The sequence below is a fragment of the Meriones unguiculatus genome, chromosome 17, assembly GCF_030254825.1.
Source record: "Meriones unguiculatus strain TT.TT164.6M chromosome 17, Bangor_MerUng_6.1, whole genome shotgun sequence".
NCBI lineage: Eukaryota > Metazoa > Chordata > Mammalia > Rodentia > Muridae > Meriones > Meriones unguiculatus.
This window is the reverse complement of record NC_083364.1, coordinates 33743934-33757623: the sequence shown is the minus strand read 5'-3', so window position 1 is coordinate 33757623 and position 13690 is coordinate 33743934. Positions and strand designations below refer to the sequence as shown.

At 47.3% G+C, this 13690-nt stretch overlaps 1 long non-coding RNA gene across 1 annotated transcript in view; it reads left to right on the top strand.

Moving 5' to 3' along the window:
- The window catches only part of LOC132648528 (uncharacterized), a 68842-nt gene that overhangs the window by 25714 nt on the left and 29438 nt on the right, over window positions 1-13690 (top strand). Inside the window, exons 2-4 of the long non-coding RNA XR_009586940.1 lie at window positions 2637-2769; window positions 3612-4501; window positions 11869-11979. This is a non-coding gene — a long non-coding RNA (uncharacterized LOC132648528). The remainder of the gene's footprint in view (window positions 1-2636; window positions 2770-3611; window positions 4502-11868; window positions 11980-13690) is intronic.

Genomic DNA, 13690 nt, shown 5'->3' with positions numbered 1-13690 from the left:
TGAGCTGCTGGCTGATTGCACCTGGTGCCGTCCCTCACCCTCCTATTCGCTTACTCTGTGCATAAGCTTCCACTGCAGTAGCAGGTGGGAACAAGTAAAGAAAAAGTAAAATGAGAGAAGAGAGGAAGGAAGGAAGCAGGCAAGCTCAGGCAAGCTCAATGATGCAGAGTAATGTACCCAAGGTCAATTAGATAAGAGGATAGGCCAGGCAGGGGGTGAGGGGAACAGAGAGATACTTACCTTTAATCCCAGCACCCAGGAGGCAGAAGCAGGCAGATCTCTGTGAGTTTGAGACCAACCTGGTTTACAGAGTGAGTTCTATGGCAGCCAGGGCTACAGAGAGAAACCCTGCCTCAAAAACAAACAATTAATTAATTAATTAATTAATTGGTGGTCAAGCTTTCTGAACTGAGGAAGCTTGGTCCTCTCTGGAGTCTTCACTTTGCTCACTGTGTTTCCCTAGCAAGCTCTTCTTTAGATATTTACGTAACTCCAGGTATTGCCTGGTGAACATACATTCAGAACTGTCTCTTCATATTGGAGGAGCACGGCACATATTCCCAGAGTGGATGAGGAAAAACAAAAATGCTTGTTTAGAAAAGGGATGCCTCTATGAACCTGGCGTTTAACTCTTTGAAATAATAATGGTATTAAAGCTCACATTCAAATAACCTCACGGAGAAAGACTTGGTCTGGTGAAGATTTCTGCTATTCACTGTTCCAATCAGCTGCTGAGATTGGGCTGCAGCCAGACTGTTGACTCTTCTCCCATATGCAAGAGGGCGAAGCATGAGGGTGTTACCAGGAATGGAGACCTGGACAGGCTTGCCGGCCAGGCACCCCGCCGAGTCACACCCAAACGGTGCACGCTTGCCAGCTTCTGAGCTAAGCTATTGCCCTGAGAGTCTGGGCAGGGCAGGCAGCTCTGTGCTGATTCTTTTGTCTCCTGGGCAACAGCCTGGAGCAGGCTGTGGTCACCCGTGGGAATGCTCCTCCTGAGTCAGCAGGGCCTGGAGTGTCCCAGGGTGTGGCTCTCTGTTCTTTGGGGCCTCTTTATCTTGCGGCATGTCACGGCGCAGCGCCATCATGGGTTCAGGGCTAGAGCTGCAGGACAAGGGCTGTTTGGAAAACCCTGTTACTTGGTTGTTGAGTTACTTCTAAACCACTTGAGGAAGGGGGATTTTTCTAACTTCAAGTGTGCTAATGTAGAGCATCAGACAGCAACTGGAGGCCTTAGTTCTGTATCAACCCCTTCCTCTGGTTAGCTATATAAATGGGAATAATTTACCTCCCCTTTTCTGAGCCTCCGTTTCCTCATCTAGATAATTAAGTAATGCCAGATCTGCTTATGTCACTAAATTATGTTGCGATTTAAATGAGATGCTGAGTGCAGGCTCTTCAATACGATGTTTGAGGTTACACTGACAGAGAAGCTTTTTTTTTAACTCACTCTGTACACCAGGCTGTCCTCAAACTTGGAGATCTGCCTGCCTCTGCCTCTGCCTCTGCCTCTGCCTCTGCCTCTGCCTCTGCCTCTGCCTCTGCCTCTGCCTCTGCCTCTGCCTCTGCCTCTGCCTCTGCCTCTGCCTCTGCCTCTTGAGGGATGGGATTAAAGGCATGCAACACCACCTTCCACCTTCTGGCAGTTTCAGGAGCCAATTTCTTTTGCAGCTACATCTTTCTAATTTCTCCAGACTGCGTGTCTTTTTGAGGATTCGGGTCCTTGGCTGAATTTTGAGATGCCAGTGGAATTCTTGAGAATTAGGGGACACTTAAGGATGGGCCAAGGGGTTAGGCCAACATACTGCAGTTGTGGAACATGCTTTTACCTCCAATGTAGGTGGTTGGTATCTGGGAAGTAACGTTTCCTCCTCGATGCCTCTTAGCCAGCCTTCCACAGAGACCTGTGAAGGAAGCCTCCTTGCTCTGGGGATGAGGATTGCCCTCAGAATACAGATTCCCCTTGGAGAATGAAGAGCTGTACATACCAAGAAACAAAGACAGAGAAAGGCCCAGAGGAAGTTATGTCTCAGCTCAGCCACAGTCTGAATCCAGAGGGAGGGAGAACAAAGAGAGGAACAACACAATTACTTCAGCTGGCTTTGCAGACAAGGAGGCGGGGATGGTGCAGGAGTACCTCTCCACATGTCCAAGGGCGCTACCCTTCAACCTGTGCGCATGCAGACCCAGCGTCAGCTGTATCGTGATGATGTGGTAGCAGCAGTATGAGTGACGCTGGCTCCAGAACTGCTGAACTCCATTCTGACCATAGCCATCTCCTGCATATTAGCCGGGAGAGCAACCGGCTGGAACTCGGATCACAGGAGGTCACGTGAACAGGGATGTTTAGTTTGGAACATTAGACTCCTCCTCATATGCCTGAGGAGTCATTAATTCTGGGAGGCCTCCGAGGCCCTCCCTGTTTTCACTTCTACTCCCTGGGGGAACGTTTGGCTGAGTGAAGGAAAGCTGTATCGAGATCTCTGAAGTGATGGAGTCAGGAGCTCACTAATCGTATGGCAGGAACAGTGTGGCGTCTACCTTGAGATACATGGAGTGAGCCTAGATCTCCAGGCCCTAGAGGACTTAATTTCACAGACTTAGCATTCTATTTCCACCTAATATTCTCCTGACAGGTTTCCAGGAGTTCCTCAATGAGTGATGACGGCATTCTCAGGACAGCCCTGCTGGCTCCAGCTCCACAGGAGTATGCCTTCGGGGCACGTCAGTTCCTTTCCCCTCCGGATTTTTTGAGGGGGAGGATGGTTTGTGAGTACCTCGCTGTTTTTTGATGCTCTTTACTCCTCCCCCTTTTAATGTTTTTTTTATTTCCATTTTATTTTTTAACTTGTTGCTCTTGGCACAAGAGTCTGTAGATTTGCTTGTGACAGTTAACTTCTGCCTTGAGAAGTGTATGCACTGGGTCTATTCTTTGTAAGTCTTGGGCCTTTTTTTTTTTTTTTTTGGAGGTGATGGAAGTGCACCAGAGGACTGCCACAGCACAGGCTCACTTACTCAGCCTTCAGTCTGGAAGATGCTCTGTCTCCCCACCTCCTCCTGATTTTACACTCAAACCCTCCGGCATATATGCGCTTTCTTGGACTCTATCCTTCTTCCACACAGGGTCTCTTGCAGTTTTGTGTTTTTCATCATGGAGCTTCTCTCTTCCTCTCCCAAATGCGACCTCCGCTTGGTTCCCCCATTCCCACATCTTCCCTCACCTCTTCGATCTCTTTCCCTTTTAAAAATCTGTATTCCTAGCCAGGCACAGGCCTGTAATCCCAGCACTCCAGAGGCAGAGGCAGGAGGATCTCTGCTAGTTTGAGGCCAGCCTGGTCTCAGGCTGACTGATAAGGCTACATAGAGAAACACTGTCTCAAAAAACAAAACCAAAACAAACAAAAATCTGCATTCCTTGAGCTTCATGGAAATGGCTATCACTTGCTTCCTGAAGTGACATGTAGTCCCAAAACTAGTAGTCATATATATCTAGTTCTTTGGGGAGAGGAGATGGCAGGGTAGTCAATTCCAGCAACCTTTTTATTCTTCTATGATTTGTCACGTCCTAAGTCTGTTTCTCTATTTTGACTGCTTTGATCATTGTTTTTCAGACTCTAGCATAAAGACATCTTCTTTGCGCCACTCTCTTCAAGCTTAAGATATTGAGGCCTCAGAAGAACAAGTCATGAATGTGATCCCACAGAACTCTGTGCTAACCCATGACTCCACAGCAACCAGATGGTGCCTCTGTGACAGACATTAGCACACACACTGAGGACAAACAGATCGGCTGGACAACTTTCTGCCTTCAGGCTTTTTGAATCTCCTTATGGGTGAAGACATTCCATGGCACCAGCAGGAATAAACAAGGTCACATGGCCACCCAGCGGAGGCTTTCATTAGATAGATAGGATAGTCACGCCCTCTCAGCTTGAACAGGTGACCCCTCACATGGGCATAACTGTCTGAGACTTTCAAAGGAGGACAGGATCAACTGCCTACGTGGAGACATCTAGAAATACCTGGGAGACGGGCTTCTGGGTCAGCCTGGGGTGCATTATCCCGATCAGGCTAATTAAAGCTTGCCCACTGTGGGTGGTACCACTCCTTAGGCTGGGTTGTTTGACTGCATTTAAAAAAAAAAAAAAAGGAGGAGGAAGTGAGCTGAGCCCAGGTGTTCACTCTCTGCTTCCTGACCGTGGACTCGATGTGAGCAGCTGCCTCCGACTCCTGCAGCCCTGACTTATCTACTACGATGGACTGAGACCTGGAACCGTGAGCCAGGTGAAACCCTTTCTCCTTTAAGTTGCTTTCGTCAAGGTACTTTATGATAGCAACAGGAAAGTTAACAAAGATGTCCCTCCTGCCACAGCTCTTTCTTCACCATAACGAATCCCCAGTTGTTTGGTGACGCTCTGACTTCTGCAACTGTGTCACCCAAAGTCTCTTGGGTGACACCGTCCTGAAGAGGCAATGGCTGTGTGGATGCTTCAGGCCACTGGTGAGGGATGCGGAGGGTCTCTGTGCCTGTTGGTTGAGTTGAGGTCAGGCTTCCCATTTCCTTCCTATGCAGTGCACATTCTTCTCACGTGAGTCACGGCTCAGTTGGGCTGGGGAAGCCAGCCCGTGTTAACACGTGCTCAGAGGCTCCCTGCACCTGGCGTGGGAAAGGCTTCAGACCTGCCTCTACAGGTCTTGTGCCTGTGCTTTGGCAGCTTCCTACATGACCTCACCCAAATGAACATCTGCTCCTTCCTCTTGAACAATACGTGTTTCACAGGCTTCCACCTGCGGGACACCAAGGCCTGAGTCCAGCCCTCCACTCTGGACTCTGCCTCCAAAATGGTTAGCCGTGTCTGCCTGACAAAGATCTCGTGAGGTCAAATGCCTTTGGGAAAACTTGAGCTCGCCGATAAAAAACAGTCTAATTGACTTTTCATCATCTGTTTAATTTTTTTTTTTAGTTAGCATATAATATAATGAATTTCATGACATGTTCTCACACACACACATGCCGTTCTACCTTGCTCTGACTCCACCGCACTCCCCCTCTCCCTCTTCTCTTTCCCTTGCTGGTCCCCTTCCTTATTCCAGTCTTCCCTGCTTTGGTGTACCCAGCATTTCCTCCTCCCTCCTCTTGTTCTCCACTCCCTTTCCTTTTAGCCCTCCTCCCTCTCATCTTTCCTACTCTCAAATTTAGATGAGGACTCTTCACGTGCTTCCTGCCATCTTCAATTTGATGATATATAATGTGAGTCTTCAAGACACGATAGGTAGAAGTGTACCTATTTTATTAAGAAACTCCCACAGGGCCCACTCCTTATCACCGTGACTGCTCCTCCACAGGCAAGACAGCAGCTGAGCTTTGTGCGGAGGAGATTCTGAGGGCTGCTGGCATGGGCTTCCCTGGCTTTGGAGGGGACGTTACGTAGGGGCATCTACGAAGGGGACAGCAGTAACAGGTTAATCTGGAGCAGTGTCTGTTCATATGGGCTCCCCCAGTATAATTTTAACTAACACCCACACCCTTATCTCTGAAAAGTGATTCAGGGGTCCAGAGCCCAGCCACTTGGCATTTTGAAACCCAAAGAGCAGCACATTGTTAGATTTGCTGCTGCCCACAACCCAGTCTGATGTCACCCGGTGACTCACCACATGCTTGCTCTCTGGCAGCGTCTGATATTTGCCACTGGGCCCTGAATTCCTTCTCCTTTATTCAGCCACCGTGCTCACTCAGTCTGGTAACTGCCTCACCTTCATGACCATCATTATGCAAAGGGGAGGAGAGAACACCAGTGCCCCCTCTCCCCAGGAAATTCCATGCCTGTGACCTGCAGAGTCCCAGCAGGCCTGAGCCCCTAGGCCTGAGAACTTTGGGCTCTGCATTCACTGGTTGGCTGTTGCACCTTATCTGTCATCCTCACTCGGCTTTTATCCTGCTCCTGAAGCAGCCATGATCCTGCTGACAGGTGCTCTGTGGGGATCTGTGTTAAAACATGTCAGGAAGCTGTCCTTACTCAGGTGACTGAGAAAAATGGGAAGGAAGAATCCAAGGGTGGAGGATGGCATGGTGTGAGCTGGCGACAGATTGGAGGCTTGTGGGTTTGTATTGAGAAAAAGAGAGTAGACAAAAAAAAAAAAAATTTTTTTTTCAAGGTAAATGAGTCTTGTTTACTCTTTTTGTTTCTTCCTGAGACAGGGTTTCTCGGTGTAGCCCTGGCTGTCCTGAAACTCACCCCGTAGACCAGGCTGGCCTCAAACTCAGAGATGGGCCCGCCTAGGATTAAAGGCATGTGCCACCACTGCCTGGAATCTCTCTCTCTTTTTTTTTTCTTTTGATGCTTCTGTAGACCAAACATAGCTGTTTGAAAACTAAAATGCAGATGCTTGTCTTTGCAGATTTTAGGACTCTTTACAGGAGAAATGCTTTCCCTTTCACTTGTCAGAAGCAAACAGTGAACAGTATCTTTAATATTTGCAAAAAAACTAAAAAACCAAATAAACAAAAAACTAAAAAAACCAAAGCCACCCCCTTAAACAAACAAAACCTCACCTCATCAGTTAGAAACAAGAGGAGGAAGGTGATGCAGTGGTTGGACATCAGTCTTGTTAGGGACAGTTTCAGGTGTATATCCTAGGCCCCGACTTACCTGGTTCAGACAGTAGGGTTCCCATGGTTTTTTGTGGATATTTTAATGGTCATACACATCTGGGATAGACCCTTAAAGCTGTGTTTCTTGGAATTAAAAAACAACAAAAACAACAAAAGCAAGCTTTTGCCTTCTAAGAATTGTCTTTGACAAGTGACTCAGATTATAGATCTTATAAAGTAACTCCTGGTGAACAGCCATTTTGTATTTTTTTTTCCAGCTTCTTCTGTCCCCAACCCCACTGTGTAACTTGCTTGATCATCTTCTGAGCATGTTGAGGAAATACATACTTTTTTCCCCCCTTAGCTCCTTGGTTATTTCAGTGATCTGGTTCTGACACCATGCTTCTTCGGTTGCTTATTTGTGTGTTTGTGGCAGACAAATGGTCTCTAAATACCACAGTTTTTTTTAGCTTGTTCACACATCGGAATCTTTATGATTCTTCTCATCAAACCAACTTACAATAAACATCTAACCATCCCAACAAAAGCTGCCCAAAGCACGGCGGTAGCTTTCAGTGCTGCTCTGACTCTTGTGAGGTAACTAGGGGCCCTTTCTTCCCGTTTCTGGCTTAGAGAATTTATCTAAGCATAGAAGTGTGAATCAATATTTTTTTTTCAAACTCAGCTTTAAAAGATGTGGGAGCCTTCTTTTAAACAAGTGAAAGGAAAAGCGTTTCTTCTATAATATGTATATAGATAATGGATTGGGAAACCTTAAAATTTTTTTTTCACATCGATGTTAAAATCAAACCTTGGTTCTGCAAGCTTCTCTTCATCTGGCTGATTTATTTTTAGAGGTCAGGCCACTTAATTTAAAAAAAAAATTCTCCTTTCCTTTCTTCCCTTCTCCTCCCCCTCTGCTCTGATTGTCTCCCAGGATCAGGAAGTTTATATGTAAACACAAGCGGTAATGGACCCCTGACCTGCTCGGGCCTTTCAACCCAGTCAATCCACAGAGGGATTAACCCCAAATACCGACTTGCTCTGAGAGGTAAAATTGTTCCCCAGAGGGTATCACGGAAGGGTTTCCTCCTCTCTGGGCTTTGGCATTCACCCCACAAATAAGGCCTCCTCAAAGCGGAGCTTAAAGGCAGACAGAGAGCAAATTGGCAGCAGGCTGGAGCTGGGAGGGTGCTATGAGTTCTCTGAGCCTTCAAGCCCTTTGACTCAGCCTTCCTGGCTCCGGGGGCGGAAGGGGAGGCTGGGTTACATGGTCTAGAAACACATTCTCTACATGTCTGTCCTTGGATAAACTCACTTGAGTCCTGTGGAGTGTTGCTCCTCTTTGGGGGCTCCCCAGGGTAATCCCGGGGCTGCTGGCTGGCAAGGGTTGTGCTGGTGCATGGATTAGCATTTATTTGCCTCTGGGGGAGCCAGGAGCAATCATCCTGGCCTGTTGTGCGGAATCTCAGCTAAGGGCCTGTGAGGAGAATGTCTGCAAATCCTCCCGTTTCACTCCCTGCTGCTCTCGTAATGTCTCCTCAGAAGGGAGCACTGTGAAGGGGGCATCAAGATCTGTGCCAGCTTCCAAGTTAGTCTTTTTTTTTTTATATAATTTATTTAACTTTATTTTATGCGCATTAGTGCAAAGGTGTCAGATCCCTTGGAATTCGAGGTACAGACAGTTGTGAGCTGCATGTGGGTGCTGGGAATTGAACCTGGGTCCTTTGGAAGAGCAGACAGTGCTCTTAACCACTGAGCCATCTCTCCAGCCCCCAAGTTAGTCTTAAACAAGCAAATAAACAAAGAAAAAAACCAATGTCCCTCTCCTTCTCTGCCTGATCTTCAGGGTTCCTGTCCTGCCTTCATGGACAGTCTTTTTCAGAGCTGAGGAACCCACAAACCAGGAGATTTTCTTAGGTGGACCTTCTCCTGGCATCTGGACCCACAACACTCGCTCCTGAGAGACAATGTATCTGTGTTTTAGACCGTCTCTGTTGCAAGTGGGTCCAGAAGTTTCCCACGTTGTTAAGAAGGGGGTGGGAACTGAGAAAGGACCTAGAGAGGCTACATACTCAACAGCCCCTAACAGCTGTGGAAAGTTTGATGCAGCGGGAGCACCCAGACAGAAAATTAAAAAACTAATAAAGTCCTCAGTGTGGGGTGCTGGCATCAGGACAACTTCACTTCTCCAGACGCCTAATAAAGAGACATTCCGGGACACTAACTCATAAGGGGGATCTGCAGGGGTCACGGACAACGGTGGAGACTGAGCCATGGAAACAGCAGTCACTGCAGGGCAGGATCTCGGCTTCTCTTCCTCCCCTGCCCTTTGCCTTTTCAGTTTAGAAAACTGGTAGGGTGTGCAGGACGGTGGAAACACAGGGTGAGGGATGCCAGGAGCCACGGCCATGAAAACCTCTTTCATGGCAGAGTGAGAACACAGCTGGGTTATGTTTGACACTCCCCAGGACAGGCCGTGGTGAGGGTTTCTAAGAGTGATGGTGAGACTGGAAAGTGAGCCGGCTCCTTGGGGAGCAGGGCTTTTGAGAATGAAGGGTTTGATAAAGCACCGTTTTGACAGGTTTCTGCCCATGGGTTTTCCCTCCCGGGGCTACTCAGTCATCATGGAACTGAGGTTCGAGGAGCATTACATTGTTGAGTTGGTTTTCAAAGTTGGCTCATATCAATTCAAAGGGGAGAAAAAGGTAACCCGGGCCTTCAACTAAACCACCAGTACTTCCCCTTTATCCACGGCTTTGCCTCCTGTGGTTTTAATTACCAGTGATCGACCACGGCTCAGAAAGGCTGGATGGAAAGTGCTTTATGTTGCACACCACTCTCAGGAGTGTGATGAAGCCTGGGACTATACCACAGGATCCTCCCAGGACCTGAATCTTTTCTTTGTCCAGAGCGCTCACACTGTGTTTTCGACTTACAAATATCAGATATCCTGCATATCAGGTGTTTACATTACAACTCACAACAGTAGCAACATCGCAGTTATGAAATGACGACAAGAGTAATTTTACGGTTGGGGGTCATCACAACATGAAGAACCATATTAAAGGGTCACAGGGTTAGAAGTTGAGAAACAGTGAGTTAGTGCTTATTTGAGTTAGTGATGTCCCTAATGTACAAATGTGGTGATGTCCAGGAGGGACCAGAGCATCAACTGTGAAAGGACAGGTTAACTCTGGTGCTATGTGATGGCACTGTGGCAGGGCGAACAGGAACAACCTCAGGAGGATGAACGGTTCAGTACCATGCCACGCTGGTTGGTGGTTTGGAAGGTATACCCAGCGGTGGGCACGGCTGCCATACTTGGTCCTGCCTCCTCTTACAGAAGAAGGAAAGCCACAGTCTGACTTCAGTGGTGCAGTCAAACCAAGTCATTATAAAGACTTGGTAGACGTTATTTTCTGTCACTTTGTCACCCGGAGTGTCCCCTCATCAGGGATTACAAAGGTATACTGTTACTCCTTTAGAAAAGCACAGTTCTACGGCTGTACGAATCTGAGAGAAGGCTTTTACACACCCACAGAACCATGTGGTCTCCTGGTTTGAGGGGGTAGGGGACCTGGGCCAGCCCACCCGGTCCTGCCACTCCACAGTCCAGCACAGGCTGTTGGAACAAGTAGCTTCCTGGGCTTCCATGTGTTGGTCAGGCTGGAGGAGCCCAACCCCTGTGGGCTCTCACATGCTGATTCTCTGAGGTTGGAAGGTTGGGGGAGAAGGTGAATTGTATTCCTTGTCTCTCCTGTCAGAAAGAGTGCTTTCCTTCTGGCTTCTTGCTCAGCTGTGGCTTGGCAGAGGCTGAGCCTCAGCCCTTGGCTGTGATGTAGGGAGGTCTGTGGCTTGGTGAGTAAAACAAAATGTGGGCTTTTGAACTTTGCATGTCTGGGCTCTTTTCTCCCCTTCCTCTCTCCCTCCATCCTTCCTCCTCTCCCTTCTCCTGTTGTCCCCTTCCTCTCTCCTTCTCTCCCTCTCTCTATTATAAAAACTTACATTTCTGTCCATGAGAGTAACCACACATTTAAGAAAAGGATAAGCTGCCATGTGATAGACAGTAGGACACAGGCTGCCTCCCAGGAAGTAACACTTTAAGGGAGACCTAGGAAACATCTAGGATGAATATTAAAATCCAAAGCATGTTAGGGTCCTTGAGTGTCTTGAGAAATCCTGATTGATTCAGCAAGTTTGTTGAAGAGTATAAGACTGCATTTCTGGTGAGCCCAGAGATGATGCTGTGCCCTCTGAGCCACACTGTTTACTAACAACAATAGAGGACCCCATTCATATTTCCCGAAGGCCCTCTGAGAGCAAAGCTCCTGGGTTGTGGACACTGTCACGAGGCTCTCCAAACTGGGCCTCTTTTCATCAGTGCCATAATAAACCAGGAGTTCTGTCCCCTGGAAGGATGTCCTGTCCCTTCTGCCATCTGACGTAAAGCCTCTTCTGGTTCATGCTGCTTCTTTCCTCCCCAGCAACCAGGAGGAGGAGGATCGGGTGACAGCATGGGGTAGGACAATGCCTTGGTCAGTTAGAAAGCCACAGTACAGGATTAAATGAGCCTCATACTTGGCTCCTAACAACGCTGTTACTGAGCAAGACCGGAAGTGATAGTTCAGCAAAGCAATGAACTACACATCATTTAATATACCTTCCTTAATTGTCCTGCACACCAGGGGCACTCTCTTAATGGCATTATGGCACCAATTACCTCATTAGGAGGCAAGAGCTGCTTTTATGACAGGTTTTGGAAATTAAAGCAGCAGAGAGACATCTTTCAGGGGCATTGATTCTAGGCTCTGGGCCTGTGCAGCAACATGCATGGACTGAAAAGGCCTGAGGACTGAGACAGTCTGTAACACCTTTCTGTTCTGAGCCCTCTTGGGCACCAGATCTGCACCTCTGCATGCTGTTCGGTTGGGAATGTTAACCCCATGGCTAAGACACTGCACTGTATGCAAGGGCCTCAGCGAAGCCCGCCTTCTAGGGCTGCACCCTATGATTCTGCCCTAGGAAGCCTCGTTGGGGATCTAGTCACATTGCCGTTCTGATAAAGTCCTTGGGTAGCTCCCCTGCAGGAGACTCAAAGCTACCATTGGCAATCACTCACAGGGAGTCCTGATGTCCCCAGCCAAACCCCAGAAGCATGTGTTGGCTTCTTACATCTCTAGGGGTCTGTATCTTGCCCAAGCCTGGACCGAATGAGGTTCCCTGCTTTGCTTCTCTGAACATACCACAGCTCCTTTCCTCCTTCCCTCCTGTAGTGGTTCAATAGAAGAGTCAAGCTGGACTTCACTGTTCCCTTGAAGGCTTGTCTGCTGAGTTACCTTTTCCTCATCAGTGAAAGGAGGATGCAACATGCCCATGTGAGCTCGGTGAGTCTAGGTGGGGACTGGGTTTCTCTTTCTGGCAGCCTTTCATGTTTTCCTTCCCTGCAGTCACAAGAGCTCCAACCTCCAGATTTTGTGCAAATACTGGATTTATAGCAATGGTTTTGTAGAGCGTTCCAGTTTGCCGGGTTGATGATTAATGTGGTTTTCTCAGAGAGGGTCATTGCTTTCTCTGCCAGCTTGGTGAATTTCATGAATGCTGTGCAGTCTCTGCTTTTCTTTATGTCGCCCTGTGAAAGAGGGAGATGGCACTGTGCTGCCCCCGGGACAGAAGAAGCCTCGGCTGGGAAAAGGCAATGCTGGGCCAATCTGTAGAGGGTTTCTTAATGATTAGAGGGACTGCCCTGGTTCCAAACCTTTGCTGGCTGTACACTGCTTCTCCATGAGGCATCCAGTTCTCCATCCTCTGGCTTTCATGGGCTTTGGTAACCCTCTGTGCTCTCCCCAAGTAACTAGGGTTGTGTGGCTCTAATTTACTTTTTTGATGGCTACTTTCCCACCCAGCCCTGCTCAGTACTTCCAAGAAGCCTGCAACACTTCTCCAATGAGCTTGTCATTGGCACGAACTTAAAATATCCTCAAGTATGTCCATTAGTTGAAGCCCATTCCCCATCTATCTCATTTTAATCTGTGGACATATACTCTAGGGAATGAAAAATAACTGGCAAGACCCAGGACCTCCTCACGTTATTACCTCATTTTTCACTAGGACCCGTTGCTTTGAACTAGCCCAGAGTTTAGTGGACTTAAGAAATCCTATTTCTTACAGCCTGTATTATTTCTTCTTCCTCCAAATAAATAATAACATTTTAGCCTTAATGGTTTTTGAATCTGGTTAAATCTGATGTTCAGGGAAGATTAGATTGTTAGCAAATAAGTTTATTAGCTACAGGCTATAATTGGAACTGCTCCTTGGTAAGCATGAGATTTAAACCATTTATATTTATTATTGCTGTTGCTATATTGGTTTTGCATCAGCCAGATTGCTCCTTCTTTGCCTGCTTGCTTTCAGACATGACTGATAACTTATATAACTCTAGAATTATTTTCAATTAAAATATAATTAAATTATTTCCCCGATTCCTTTCTTCCCTCCAGCCCCTTATATGTGTTCTCCTGCCTGGTTCTCTCTCAAGTTCATGGACATGGTCTCCTTTTCTTTAACTGTTATTGCTACACATACACACACTTTCATGACTAGGGAAATGGCTTAGTTGGTCTTGAGTTAGATCTCTATCTAGAACCTATGTATTAAAAAGCAGTGGTGGCACACGCCTTTAATCCCAGCACTCTGGAGGCAGAGGCAGGTGGATCTCTGTGAGTTTGAGGCCAACCTGGTCTACGGAGTGAGATCCAGAACAGCCAGAGCTACACAGTCCTGTGCTGGGGAGGAGAAGACATGTGGATTCTCAGGCTCACTGTCCAGCCAGCCTAACCTACTTGAGGACTTCTAGGTCAGTGAGCAATGATGTCTAAAAAGATGGTTGATACCTGAGGAATCATACCCAGTGTTGTCCTTTGGCCTGCATATGCAAGTACCCACATATTTACACACTCACAAACACACACACACACTTCAATCAATTGAAATTGAAGACAGCACTATTCTTTCTCCTAAGTACTTCAGAACAATTATCCTTAACTTAATTTTACTAATTGCTTGCAATTCTTTTCCTTTGGAGTAGTATTTTAAAAT